We start from the raw sequence: 14,582 nt of genomic DNA on the forward strand, positions 1-14,582 counted from the left end.
AGTGGTCCGAGCACTGATCCCTGGGGAACACCACTGTACAACTCTCTCCAGTTCGAAAAACAACCGTTCACCAGTAATCTCTGTTTCCTGTCCCTTTCTTGATGATAAGCCTACCATGCGCCACTTTATCAAAGACCTTTTGAAAGTCCATATACACCGCATCAACTGAATTGCCTTCATCTATCCTCTCTGTTACCTCATCAAAAACTCTTACAGGTTAGTTAAGCACGATTTGCATTCAACAAATCCGTGCTGGCTTTCCCTAATCAATTCATCCTCGACCAAGTGACTGTTAATTCTGTCCCGGATTATCGTTTCTAAAAGTTTCCCCACCACTGAGGTTAAACTGACTGGCCTATATTTGCTGGGTTTATCCGTGCACCCATTTCTGAACAAGGGTGCAACCTTTGCAATTCTCCAGTCCTATGGCACCACCCACATATCTAAGGATGTTGATAGATTATGGCCAGTACCTCTGCAATTTCCACCCTTACTTCCCTCAGCAACCTAGCATGTATCCCATCCGGAACAGGTGATTCACCTACTTTAAGTACAGCCAGCCATTCAAGTGCCTCTTCTTTATCAATTTTTAGACCATCCAGTATCTCAACTATAAGTTCCTTTGCTGAGACACTGGCAGCATCTTCTTCCTTGGTAAAGACAGATGCAAAGTACTCATTTGGTACCTCGGCCATCCCCTCTGCCTCCAGGAGTAGATCTCCTTGATCGGGCCGAATCCGCCTCTCGCCTCCGCTTACTACCCGTTTACTGTTTACATGCCTGCAGAAGACTTTTGGATTCCCTTTTATGTTGGCTGTCAGTCTATAGTCATATTTCTCTTTGCCTCTCATTTCCTTTTTATCTTCCCCTCTGAACTCCCTAATTTCGGCCTGGTGAATGAGAGCATAAAAAAGTTAGCATTTCATTCAGCCGGAAACAGAAAGTTACTGGTTGATTAATGGCGATTTGAACAAGCATTCGTCTTTTTTACAGATTTTAATGAGTGTTGCGAAATTAATATAGTGAACTAGAATTCCTGATGGGGAACCGCTTCAGACAACACATTACTGCCCACACTGGGAAAAAGGATACTTCCGAAACTTTGACAACACATCGCAGGTCCCGCTGCAAAGTCACAGCTTGCCAGCTATTCCGAAATTTGGAGCCTGGACAGGGAGTTAAACGCTGGACCTTCAGCTCACTACCCACTTTAAAAGTCTGATACTCTACCGACTGAGCTACCCATGCTCGATACTACATAAGCTCCCATCGTGCATATTCATGGGAGGCCTCTGAATCATCCCTGCAGCCGGCGAGCAAGGGTGAGGTCCGTTTTATAAAATTATCACCAACGTGTTGAGGAGAATCCTTGTTCCTGTTGAACATGATGTAAGAAACATGGACAGTGAACTCGTGAGTTTACAATTCTTCTTGTTTGTGCCAAATGTCTTGTCATTCGTTAGCACCAATTAAAATAACACTTTACCCAGCGGCACAAAAGCTGAACTTGTCCCACACGGGAGCTGGAAAAGGCCTCTCAACCTTTCAGCGTATTAACATCTGTAAGCTGAATAATTTCTCCCGTCACACAGTGACACCAGGCAGAATATTTCCCTTCCAAATTTTGCCAACACGAAACTTCCAACGGATGAATATCGGCTTAACGAAAAGAAGAATTGTTTGTTTGGTTCTTTAGATTTAAAGATCTCGTACCGGCCCCTTTGCCATATGAGCTGCCGCTAAAAGTCCCCTCTCCCCCTGTGAACAAGTAAACTGGCACCTGCTATTGCAAGACGGCAGTCCGGAGGAACCCAAGAGCTCCCATGGGAACACTAAGAAGTAGATGCGTTATTGAACATACCAGTTGTACCTTGAACTCCAGTCAAAATGTTCGGAGTAAAAGGTTTGATTGTTTTAGAAGACGCTCGAACTCACAACCTGGTCATTTCTGGAGCCCATACTGCTATAAATAAGTAACGCACGCTCAATAATTGTGCAACACGAGAGCAGCGAACAACCGACAACATCAGCGCTCCTGACAAACAGTTTCATTTTCGGTCTCTCAATTATCACTTCGAGATCTTTCTCAAACAGAAGCCTCCAATCAAGATGCGCTTCATTAAATAACAATTCTTAAATCAAGAGAGTTTTGATCGATCATGACTAAAGTATGTACAATTTCCTCACTTGTTCCTTTCAATCCCCTGGGATGGCAAACATCAGGTCGTGGAGATTTGTCTATCTTTCGCCTAATTATTTTCTCCATTGCCATTATTTTACTAAAACGAAACCCCTTGATTTATTAACAGTTTTCCTCGTGTCTCTGCTGTGTTAGCCTCATCCATTTCTGTGACGACCGATGCAAAGTAAAAATTTAGCAACTCTGCCATTTCCTGATTTTCAATTACAATATCACCTCCATCTGTCTTCAAGCGGCCCACATTACTCCAAGCCTCCCTTCGTTCTCTTAATATATTTGGAAACACCTTGAGAGTTGTCCTCATTTTCCCTCACAAGTTTTTCTCCTTTTCCCTTTTTGCTCCTCTTACGCTTTTTTTTAGTTTCAGCACCACAATAAACAACACTTCGCTGTAAAGTTCGGCTCAATAGTTCTCCAATGTCAGAGCGAGAATTGTCTGATCCCCGAATTTATTTAATGTAACAAATACAATCACACATAATCATCCGTGTATCAACGCACTGATGGATACACAAAGATAAACACAGCGAGAAATCCAGTCAGTGTCGGAATGCACAGGTGAACGGACAAGCGAAACAGACAAAGATAAAACGGCCTGAACCCCCAACAGTGAAGTGTCGCTGATAGATATTAATGAGAGGAGGTGGAGACAAAGTGTCATCAATTGGCGCTGTGGCTTAGTTGGTTAAAGCGTCTGTCTAGTAAACAGAAGATCCTGGGTTCAACTCCCAGCAGTGCCTTGTGCAGCTGGTTATTTTACCTAATTTGTGGAATTGAGCGACAAAATAACACTGTGGTGTTTGTTCAGGAGGAAACGGAGAACCGAATGACTGTTCAAAAACGCCCTTTCATTGCACAGACAGACCTCTCATAGAATGTGTCTGCAACACGTTAATTTCAAGACACGTTCTTGTTTCTGGGCTCGTTGGGGTCGGGGTATATTTCGCGATTTGAGGTTCAAACCCGGAAGTAGTCCTAATTTGGTTCAAGACTTGTGATCTTGACCTGCGGTGCAAACGTTTGCAAAGAGGGAAAGGAAGTCCCCAAATCACTCCACCTGAATCGCCAGGCCCGGATGAAATACATCCCAGGCTGTTAACAGAAGCAAGGAAGGAAATATCGGAGGCTCTGACCATCATTTTCCAATCCTCCCTGGCTGCAGGTGTGATGCCGGAGGATTGGAGGACTGCTGAAGTTGCACCGTTGTTTAAAAAGGGAGAAAGGAATAGATCGAATTATTGCAGCCCAGTCAGCCTAACCTCGGTATTAATCTTCATTTAGAAAGGGACGGATTAATGAAGGGCAGTCAGCATGGATTTGTTAAGGGAAGGTCGTTTGAATTGAATTTTTTTTGAGGTATCAAGGAAGGTGGATGAGGGTAGTGCGTTTTTTGTAGTCTACAGAGATTTTCGCGAGGCTTTTGACAAATTCCTACATGGCAGATTGGTCAAAAGTGTAAAAGTCCATTGGATCCAAGGAAAATTGGCAAGTTGATCCAAAATTGACTGAGTGGCAGGAAGCAATGGTCGACGGGTGTTTTTGTGACTGCAAGGCTGTCTCGAGTGGGGTTCCGCAGGGATCCGTACTAGGTCGCTGCTTTTCGTAGCACAGATCATTGATTTGGATTTAAATGTACGGGGTATTATTAACAATTTTGCAGAAGATGCAAAAATTGGTCGTGTGGTTGATGGTGAGGAGGGAAGCTGTGGACTGCAGGAAGATATCAGTGGAATGGACAGGTGGATAGAATAGTAGCAAATGCAATTCAATCTGGAGAATGAGGTAATGCATTTAGGGAGGGCAAACAAGGCAAGGGAATACACAATAAATATTGAAACTAATTTGCCATTTACACGCCCGTTTTGCAAGTTTACTGACGTCTTCCTGTATTTTTCGCATTTTTCCTTTGCATTAACTACAGCTCCCAATTATGTGCTGTCTGTCAATTTTGAAATTGTATTTCCGATTCCTGTGACTAAATCATTAATGTAAATTGTGAACAACAGTGGTCCCATCACCGATAAATTGTGAACAACAGTGGTCCCAGCACCGATAAATTGTGAACAACAGTTGTCCCTGCACTGATAAATTGTGAACAACAGTGGTCCCAGCACTGATAAATTGTGAACAACAGTGGTCCCAGCACCGATAAATTGTGAACAACAGTGGCCCCAGCACCGATAAACTTTGAACAACAGTGGTCCCAGCACCGATATATTGTGAACAACAGTGGTCGCAGCACTGACAAAATTGTGAACAACAATGGCGCCAGCACCGATAAACTGTGAACAACAGTGGCGCCAGCACCGATAAATTGTGAACAACCGTGAACCCAGCACCGATAAATTGTGAACAACAGTAATCCCAGCACCGATAAATTGTGAACAACAATGGTCGCAGCACCGATAAATTTTGAACAACAGTGGTCCCAGCACCGATAAATTGTGAACAGCAGTGATCCCAGAACCGATAAATTGTGAACAACAATGGTCCCAGCACCGATAAATTGTGAACAACAATGGTCCCAGCACCGATAAATTGTGAACAGCAGTGATCCCAGAACCGATAAATTGCGAACAACAATGGTCCCAGCACCGATAAATTGTGAACAACAATGGTCCCAGCACCGATAAATTGTGAACAACAATGGTCCCAGCACCGATAAATTGTGAACAACAATGGTCCCAGGACTTTTGACCTTGAACTGCATTTGAAACTTCTGCATAAAATGAAATGAAGTCCCCAAATCGCCCCACGTGGCTCTCAAACGCAATGGGAAGAAGTTCAATGCAAACAATCAGGAATTTAAAGGCAACTCAACGACCTGCACTTTCTTTGAATAAGTTTTGTTCGCCATTATATTTGACCGTGAAATCGTTCTCGGCTTTCATCCAGCTGAAGCAGAGTGTGGCCGCTTTATATCTGCGAGCATGTCGGTGACGTGGTTAGCTTTGACACTGATCGCTTCCAATTTGTAAAATTTCACCAAGCGTCAGCGAAATGAAACAGAGAATCGAATTGTAAGTGATGAATTGAAGGGATTGGTGCTCTAAGCAGATCTGGAAAATGCACAGTGCGGTCGATCAGGAGTTCGAAATCCACCCTCCAGCCACTCACCAATCATATTAACTGAGCTTTACTCTGGCCCAGTGTCACCGCACTGAAAGCGAGTATTTCTCCGGCATGTTTTTCTTCAGAGTTGCTGGTTTAAGAGTGAAGACCGGCTGTTTGGATTTTCACTCCGACAAGCTTCAATCATTCATTTTGGACTGACTGTAGACAGTTGTTATATTGGTCGCTGCAAACTCAAAGTTTAGCCCAATTAATTATTGGTTTAGCAGGTGACCTCTTCGCCTGTCTAGTTGGTGCTGTCGGTTTGCACGGAAGTTTGATGGTTCGAGCTCTTATTTGATTTTTCCTCAGGATTCTTCGCCTCAAAGTTCCAGGGTTTCAATGTATGTTTTGGAAGCAAGAAAATCACAATTCTCCTTGGCAGACAAGCCCCGGAAAGGCCAGAAGGGAGGCCGCACTTGCTGCAGGAGAGCTGGTTCGCTGTGACATGGAGATTTCTGTCGTGAGCGAGACCAGACTGTTCCTATGTTCAGAGAATAAATGTCACACCTTTTATGTTGGAAAAGCAAAACGGTGGGGATTTTTGTATCAGATGTTGCTCGTTGCGTTACTTTCATCTTGATCGTAGAACCGGTTTGGGCGTTCCTGTGATCAACGGCGACAATTGCCTATTCATTTTAAATTTAACAACAGCTGCACTGAGCTTTTAATCATACCCTTAAGATACAGTCTGTAAAATGATGAAATTTGATCATCTGCAAAGCATAAAAATCTGATTAAAGTTTTGACTGTCTCTCGGTAACCACGTCAACATCTCCTTCAGTATGAAATAGAAAGTTATCGTTTGATTAATGGTGAATAAAACAGTCATTCATCTACCAACAGGGTTTAATTAGTTTCATGTAATTAATTTAATAACTTTTGCTAAAGTTAATTCGCTGACTTGCAATCGAACGCATGCGTTGGTGGGAGCATTAAATTCTCACCATCAGTCCATCGGGGAGCGCCCAAGATTGCGCACGGAACACAGCAGAACTGGTAAGATTTACTTTTCTTTCACTCTTGCGTGATTCATTCAGCTCTGTGTTTATTTTCAGGCCTCTTATCTCTCCCTTCTTTTCAGCTTCTGACTGCGGATATTCTTGTGGTTAAATATGAATAATATAGAATATCTCACAGCCCCAGTATATGTGCTCCTTCTCTGTACAGTTCTGTACAAAATCAAACTGTACTTTTATAACGACGGTGTCTCTCCTTCACCCCCGACAGAAGCAGGAGGAGATGCCACTTTAAACTGCCAGTTGCTTCAAATGATTCATCATGGACCTGCGTGGCCTTGCAGTTTTCCCAGGAGCTGCATTCAGGTTCGTGAATTTTGGAAATGGAAACATGTCCATCAGCAGCTTGTGGTAGTATTTTACCTCACTTTCCATTTCATGTACATGCCTAGTTGCACTTGGTGCTGTCATTGCCTGAACATCACCTTCTGTCGCGATAGTAGTTTGAACAGAAAATGCCATTTTTTTGCGGGCAGCTTGTCTCGCACGATAATGACCTGAATTACAAAGAGGCAAGTAGGAAAGGCCGCGTTGGGCTGCTTGTTCGCACCAAAGAATTTTCAGCGTTTCTTTGTGGTCTAGTGTTTAGATTCAATCATCACCATGGCAACGGTTCGATTGTTGTATGTCTCAACACTCGTATTTGAACACTCTACCATAAGTGCACTGTATTCAAATTGCTGATTTTTTTCACTGTGAGGTCGAAGAGACATAAATGTGTGGACAATAGCTCCGAATACATCAACTGGGTTGCACCTTTGCTTCTCTCCCGGTCTCAGTCTTTCCATCTTTACCCTTCTCTGCTGGTGTTGCAGGTTCGATCATCCTTGGCCGTTCAAGAAAACCTGAGAAGTCCATCAGGGGAAAATTCAGAGAGTCAAGAGACAGGGACAGGGAGAGATTAAAGTATAGAAACAAATCGGATAAATATCAAGCTTTGCGAACGAGCAGAATTTAAGATGGAGCTTGGTCGAGATTCTTTCACGTGCCGTGCAACTCTGCAAGAGACCATTGGCTCCGAATTAAAAGCATTTGCCACGCTGGATCATCTCTCTGAGGGAGGGAACACGGTCCGTCAACTCCAGTCCTTATTTGTTTGATCATTGAACAAATCTATAAGAAATAGCGCTGCGAGCAAGATTCGAACCTGCGCAGGAAAACCCCATTAGATTTCGAGTCTAACGCCTTAACCACTCGGCCATCGCAGCTATGCAAAAACAGAACAGCTACTGCTACCAAAAGGGTGCAACCAGTGCAGAATTCGGTGCAACCCATCGCCGATCGGCCATCCTGCGATCCATCCAATCACTTTTTCTATTCCGATGCACAGCAATGTGAAGTTGTTCACTAACTATTTCATATCAACAATATTAGCCTCTCTTTACCACATTCGTTTTCAATGTGCGACTTGTCATGCCAAGTGAGACTTTTCAGAATTAATTTCTCGAAAGTTACATTGTTGTCTCCCTCGGCATCCGCAGATTATCCACTCTACCACAAGTATAACAGTGACGACACTTCAAAAATACCTCATTGGCTGTTTTGCGCTTTGGGAGGTCTTGAGGTCGTGAAAAGCGCTTTATAAAGACAAGACTTTCTTTCTTTTTATACTGGAATAAAATTACTGATGTTTTCACTATGAGGACGAAGAGACATTAATGTGTAGATATTATCTGCGAGTTCATCATCGGGGTTAGATTTTTAGTTTTCCTCCCGTCTCAGTCTTTCGATCTTTACCGTTCTCTGCTGGTGTCGCAGGTTCGATCAGCTTTGGCCGTTCAAGGCTGCCTGAGAAGTCCATCAGGGGGAAACACAGAGAGACAGAGACAGAGAGAGATAGAGAGATAAAAGTATCGAAAAAACCGAACGTCAAGTTAGCAGCATTTACGATGGAGATTGGGAGATATAGAATCATAGAATCGTCACTGCACAGAAGGAGGCCATTCGGCCCATCGAGCCTGTGCCAGCTCTCTTCAAGTGCAATCCAGATCGTCCCATTCCCCCGTTCTTTCCCCGTATACCTGCAAATATTTTCCCTTCAAATACTTATCCAATTCCTTTTTGATAGCCACGATTGATTCTGCTTCCACCGTTTCAGGCAGCACATTCCAGATCATAACCACTCGCTGCGTAAAAAAGTTTTACTCATTTCGCCTTTGTTTTTTTTTGCCAATCACCTAAAATCTGTGTCCTCTGGTTCTCAACCCTTCAGCCAATGGGAACAGCTTCTCTTTATTTACTTTTTCTCAACCCTTCATGATTTTGATCACTTCTATCAAATCTCCTCTCAAACGACTCAACCGACCACCTCTGAGTTCGATTCCAAGTCAAGGAATTAACTTTAGCAAGAGTTATGAAATTATTAAATTAATGACATGAGACTAATTAAACCCTATTGGTAGATGAATGACTGTTTTATTCACCATTCATCAAACGATAACTTTCTATTTCATACTGAAGGAGATGTTGACGTGGTTACAAAGAGACAGTCAAAACTTTAATCAGATTTTTATGCTTTGCAGATGATCAAATTTCATCATTTTACAGACTGTATCTTAAGGGTATGATTAAAAGCTCAGTGCAGCTGTTGTTAAATTTAAAATGAATAGGCAATTGTCGCCGTTGATCACAGGAACGCCCAAACCGGTTCTACGATCAAGATGAAAGTAACGCAACGAGCAACATCTGATACAAAAATCCCCACCGTTTTGCTTTTCCAACATAAAGGGTGTGCCATTTATTCTCTGAACATAGGAACAGTCTGGTCTCGCTCACTACAGAAATCTCCATGTCACAGCGAACCAGCTCTCCTGCAGCGAGTGCGGCCTCCCTTCTGGCCTTTCCGGGGCTTGCCTGCCAAGGAGAATTGTGATATTCTTGCTTCCAAAACATACATTGAAACCCTGGAACTTTGAGGCGATGAATCCTGAGGAAAAATCAAATAAGAGCTCGAACCATCAAACTTCCGTGCAAACCGACAGCACCAACTCGACAGGCGAAGAGGTCACCTGCTAAACCAATAATTAATTGGGCGAAACTTTGAGTTTGCAGCGACCAATATAACAACTGTCGACAGTCAGTCCAAAATGAATGGTTGAAGCTTGTAGGAGTGAAAATCCAAACAGCCGGTCTTCACTCTTAAACCAGCAACTATGAAGAAAAACATGCCGGAGAAATACTCGATTTCAGTGCGGTGACACTGGGCCAGAGTAAAGCTCAGTTAATATGATTGGTGAGTGGCTGGAGGGTGGATTTCGAACTCCTGACCGACCGCACTGTGCATTTTCCAGATCTGCTTGGAGAACCAATCCCTTCAATTCATCACTTACAGGGACAATTCGATTCTCGGTTTCATTTCGCTGACGCTTGGTGAAATTTTACAAATTGGAAGCAATCAGTGTCAAAGCTAACCACGTCACCGACATGCTCGCAGATACAAAGCGGCCACACTCTGCTTCAGCTAGATGAAAGTTGAGAGCGATTTCACGGTCAAATATAATAGCTAACAAAACTTATTCAAAGAAAGTGCAGGTCGTTGAGATGCCTTTAAATTCCTGATTGTTCGCATTGAACTTCTTCCCATTGCGTTTGAGAGCCACGTGGGGCGATTTGGGTACTTCATTTCATTTTATGCAGAAGTTTCAAATGCAGTTCAAGGTCAAAAGTCCTGGGACCACTGTTGTTCACAATTTACCGGTGCTGGGACCACTGTTGTTCACAATTTACCGGTGCTGGGACCACTGTTGTTCGCAATTTATCGGTTCTGGGATCACTGTTGTTCACAATTTATCGGTGCTGGGACCACTGTTGTTCTCAATTCATCAGTGCTGGGTTCACGGTTGTTCACAATTTATCAGTGCTGGGACCACTGTTGTTCTCAATTTGTCGGTGCTGGGTCCACTGTTGTTCACAGTTTATCGGTGCTGGCGCCACTGTTGTTCACAATTTATCGGTGCTGGGACAACTGTTGTTCACAATTTATCGGTAATGGGACCACTGTTGTTCACAATTTTGTCAGTGCTGGGACCACTGTTGTTCACAATTTATCGGTGCTGGGACAACTGTTGTTCACGATTTATCGGTGCTGGGACCACTGTTGTTCACAATTTATCGTTGATGGGACCATTGTTGTTGACAATTTACAAAAATGATTTAGTCATAGGAATCGGAAATACAATTTCAAAATTGACAGACAGCACATAATTGGGAGCTGTAGTTAATGCAAAGGAAAAATGCGAAAAATACAGGAAGACGTCAGTAAACTTGCAAAATGGGCGTGTAAATGGCAAATTAGTTTCAATATTTATTGTGTATTCCCTTGCCTTGTTTGCCCTCCCTAAATGCATTACCTCATTCTCCAGATTGAATTGCATTTGCCACTATTCTATCCACCTGTCCATTCCACTGATATCTTCCTGCAGTCCACAGCTTCCCTCCTCCCCATCAACCACACGACCAATTTTTGCATCTTCTGCAAACTTGTTAATAATACCCCGTACATTTAAATCCAAATCAATGATCTGTGCTACGAAAAGCAGCGACCTAGTACGGATCCCTGCGGAACCCCACTCGAGACAGCCTTGCAGTCACAAAAACACCCGTCGACCATTGCTTCCTGCCAGTCAGTCAATTTTGGATCAACTTGCCTATTTCCCTTGGATCCAATGGGCTTTTACACTTTTGACCAATCTGCCATGTAGGAATTTGTCAAAAGCCTCGCGAAAATCTATGTAGACTACAAAAAACGCACTACCCTCATCCACCTTCATTGATACCTCCAAAAAATTCAATTCAAACGACCTTCCCTTAACAAATCCATGCTGACTGCCCTTCATTAATCCGTCCCTTTCTAAATGAAGATTAATACTTTCCCCCAGAATTGTGCTCAATACCGAGGTTAGGCTGACTGACCTGCAATAATTCGATCTATTCCTTTCTCCCTTTTTAAACAACGGTACAACTTCAGCAGTCCTCCAATCCTCCGGCAACACACCTGCAGCCAGGGAGGATTGGAAAATGATGGTCAGAGCCTCCGATATTTCCTTCCTTGCTTCTGTTAACAGCCTGGGATGTATTTCATCCGGGCCTGGCGATTCAGGTGGAGTGATTTGGGGACTTCCTTTCCCTCTTTGCAAACGTTTGCACCGCAGGTCAAGATCACAAGTCTTGGTCCAAATTAGGACTACTTCCGGGTTTGAACCTCAAATCGCGAAATATACCCCGACCCCAACGAGCCCAGAAACAAGAACGTGTCTTTAAATTAACGTGTTGCAGACACATTCCATGAGAGGTCTGTCTGTGCAATGAAAGGGCGTTTTTGAACTGTCATTCGGTTATCCGTTTCCTCCTGAACAAATACCACAGTGTTATTTTGTCGCTCAATTCCACAAATTAGGTAAAATAACCAGCTGCACAAGGCACTGCTGGGAGTTGAACCCAGGATCTTCTGTTTACTGGACAGACGCTTTAACCAACTAAGCCACAGCGCCAATTGATGACACTTTGCCCCCACCTCCTCTCATTAATATCTATCAGCGACACTTCACTGTTGGGGGTTCAGGCCGTTTTATCTTTGTCTGTTTCGCTTGTCCGTTTACCTGTGCATTCCGACACTGACTGGATTTCTCGCTGTGTTTATCTTTGTGTATCCATCAGTGCGTTGATACACGGATGATTATGTGTGATTGTATTTGTTACATTAAATAAATTCGGGGATCAGACAATTCTCGCTCTGACATTGGAGAAATATTGAGCCGAACTTTACAGCGAAGTGTTGTTTATTGTAGTGCTGAAACTAAAAAAAAAGCGTGAGAGGAGCAAAAAGGGAAAAGGAGAAAAACTTGTGAGGGAAAATGAGGACAACTCTCAAGGTTTTTCCAAATATATTAAGAGAACGAAGGGAGGCTTGGAGTAATGTGGGCCGCTTGAAGACAGATGGAGGTGATATTGTAATTGAAAATCAGGAAATGGCAGAGTTGCTAAATTTTTACTTTGCATCGGTCGTCACAGAAATGGATGAGGCTAACATAGCAGAGACACTAGGAAAACTGTTAACAAATCAAGGGGTGTCGTTTTAGTAAAATAATGGCAATGGAGAAAATAATTAGGCTAAAGATAGACAAATCTCCACGACCTGATATTTCCCATCCCAGGGGATTGAAAGGAACAAGTGAGGAAATTGTACATGCTTTAGTCATGATCGATCAAAACTCTCTTGATTTAAGAATTGTTATTTAATGAAGCGCATCTTGATTGGAGGCTTCTGTTTGAGAAAGATCTCGAAGTGATAATTGAGAGACCGAAAATGAAACTGTTTGGCAGGAGCGCTGATGCTGTCGGTTGTTCGCTGCTCTCGTGTTGCACAATTATTGAGCGTGCGTTACTTATTTACAGCAGTATGGGCTCCCGAAATGACCAGGTTGTGAGTTCGAGCGTCTTCTAAAACAATCAAACCTTTTACTCCGAACATTTTGACTGGAGTTCAAGGTACAACTGGTATGTTCAATAACGCATCTACTTCTTAGTGTTCCCATGGGAGCTCTTGGGTTCCTCCGGCCTGCCGTCTTGCAATAGCAGGTGCCAGTTTACTTGTTCATAGGGGGAGAGGGGACTTTTCGCGGCAGCTCATATGGCAAAGGGGCCGGTACGAGATCTTTAAATCTAAAGAACCTAACAAACAATTCTTCTTTTCGTTAAGCCGATATTCATCGGTTGGAAGTTTCGTGTTGGCAAAATTTGGAAGGGAAATATGCTGCCTGGTGTCACTGTAACGGAAGAAATTATTCAGCTTACAGATGTTAATACGCTGAAAGGTCAAGAGGCCTTTTCCAACTCCCGTGTGGGACAAGTTCAGCTTTTGAGACGCTGGGTAAAGTGCTATTTTAATTGGTGCTAACGAATGACAAGACATTTGGAACAAACAAAAAGAATTGTAAACTCACGAGTTCACTGTCCATGTTTCTTACATCATGTTCAACAGGAACAAGGATTCTCCTCAACACGTTGCTGAGAATTTTATCAAACGGACCTCACCCTTGCTCGCCGGCTGCAGGGATGATTCAGAGGCCTCCCATGAATATGCACGATGGGACCTTATGTTGTATCGAGCCTGAGTCGCTCAGTCGGTAGAGTATCAACTTTTAAAGTGGGCAGTGAGCTGAAGGTCCAGCGTTTAACTCCCTGTCCAGGCTCCAAATTTCGGAATAGCTGGCAAGCTGTGACTTTGCAGCGGGACCTGCGATGTGTTGTCAAAGTTTCGGAAGTATCCTTTTTCCCAGTGTGGGCAGTAATGTGATGTCTGAAGCGGTTCCCCATCAGGAATTCTAGTTCACTATATTAATTTCGCAACACTCATTAAACTCTGTAAAAAAGACGAATGCTTGTTCAAATCGCCATTAATCAACCAGTAACTTTCTGTTTCCGGCTGAATGAAATGCTAACTTTTTTATGCTCTCATTCACCAGGCCGAAATTAGGGAGTTCAGAGGGGAAGTGAAAAAGGAAATGAGAGGCAAAGAGAAATATGACTATGGACTGACGGCCATCATAAAAGGGAATCCAAAAGTCTTCTGCAGGCATGTAAACAGTAAACGGGCAGTAAGCGGAGGCGAGAGGCGGATTCGGCCGGATCAAGGAGATCTACGAATGGAGGCAGAGGGGATGGCCGAGGTACCAAATGATTACTTTGCATCTGTCTTTACCAAGGAAGAAGATGCTGCCAGAGTCTCAGCAAAGGAACTTATAGTTGAGATACTGGATGGTCTAAAAATTGAAAAAGAAGAGGCACTTGAACGGCTGGCTATACTTAAAGTAGGTAAACCTCCTGGTCCGGATGGGATGCATGCTGTGTTGCTGAGGGAAGTAAGCGTGGAAATTGCAGAGGTACTGGCCATAATCTATCAACATCCTTAGATATGTGGGTGGTGCCAGAGGACTGGAGAATTGCAAACGTTGCACCCTTGTTCAGAAATGGGTGTACGGATAAACCCAGCAAATAAGAACATAAGAACATAAGAAATTGGAGCAGGAGTAGGCCAATCGGCCCCTCGAGCCTGCTCCGCCATTCAATAAGATCATGGCTGATCTGATCCCAACCACAAATCTAAAGAACACAAGAAGTCGGAGCAGGACCCGGCCACATAGCCCCTGGGCCCTCTCCGCCACCCACAGGGCATTGACCGATCCGAACTCAGCTTCATGTCCAATTTCCTGCCCGCTCCCCATAACCCCTAATTCCCTTTACTTCTAGGAAAC

At 43.5% G+C, this 14,582-nt stretch overlaps 3 non-coding genes across 3 annotated transcripts; 1 reads left to right on the plus strand and 2 right to left on the minus strand.

Moving 5' to 3' along the window:
* The first annotated feature begins 2,866 nt into the window (after nucleotides 1-2,866).
* Nucleotides 2,867-2,940, plus strand: trnat-agu (transfer RNA threonine (anticodon AGU)). The gene has a single exon. It is a non-coding gene; the product is annotated as a tRNA-Thr (tRNA).
* Nucleotides 2,941-7,456: 4,516 nt separating this feature from the next.
* trnas-cga (transfer RNA serine (anticodon CGA)) lies at nucleotides 7,457-7,538 on the minus strand. The gene has a single exon. It is a non-coding gene; the product is annotated as a tRNA-Ser (tRNA).
* Nucleotides 7,539-11,745: 4,207 nt separating this feature from the next.
* On the minus strand, nucleotides 11,746-11,819 carry trnat-agu (transfer RNA threonine (anticodon AGU)). The gene has a single exon. It is a non-coding gene; the product is annotated as a tRNA-Thr (tRNA).
* Nucleotides 11,820-14,582: the final 2,763 nt, after the last annotated feature.

The sequence above is a fragment of the Heptranchias perlo genome, chromosome 20 (genome assembly GCF_035084215.1).
Source record: "Heptranchias perlo isolate sHepPer1 chromosome 20, sHepPer1.hap1, whole genome shotgun sequence".
Classification (NCBI taxonomy): Eukaryota; Metazoa; Chordata; class Chondrichthyes; order Hexanchiformes; family Hexanchidae; genus Heptranchias; species Heptranchias perlo.